The following is a 489-nucleotide window of genomic DNA, read 5'->3' as shown; positions in this document are numbered from 1 at the left end:
TGAGGTGTCAGCCTCGACAATTCGTAATTGCTGGGCTCATACTGGCATCTTACCTCGTACGTCGCTCATCGGGGCACTTGAAAGCCTTCGAATTGGCTCTGCACTGTCAATTGATGTTTTGATCAGCTAAATGAATACATTTGAATTGTCTGCAGAACGTGTTGTACCAAATCTTTGTAAACCTGTTCCTTTCATTGTTTATTATTATCATTGTTTATTAGTTTCCGTCGTTGCGAAAATGGAGGCGTCACTGTATACCGTCTCAGCCCATAAACTCAGAGCAACTATTAAAAATATCATACAAAGAGACTGAACCTTAAAAAAATAGAATTTCGCTCAGAACATACATATTTCAAGTTGAACATCGTGCAGACAAAATCAATACAGTATCTATCACATGATTTGCTGTCGCAACTATCTTGAGGTTTGTATAGTTGCTTGACCTTGATCCAAACCTGTACATTTCGAAATGACGATTTGACAATTGTG

The sequence above is a fragment of the Aphanomyces invadans genome (genome assembly GCF_000520115.1).
Source record: "Aphanomyces invadans strain NJM9701 unplaced genomic scaffold supercont1.29, whole genome shotgun sequence".
In the NCBI taxonomy this organism is placed as follows: domain Eukaryota; phylum Oomycota; class Saprolegniomycetes; order Saprolegniales; family Verrucalvaceae; genus Aphanomyces; species Aphanomyces invadans.
The sequence above is the reverse complement of the archived record's forward strand: the minus strand, read 5'-3'. Positions refer to the sequence as shown.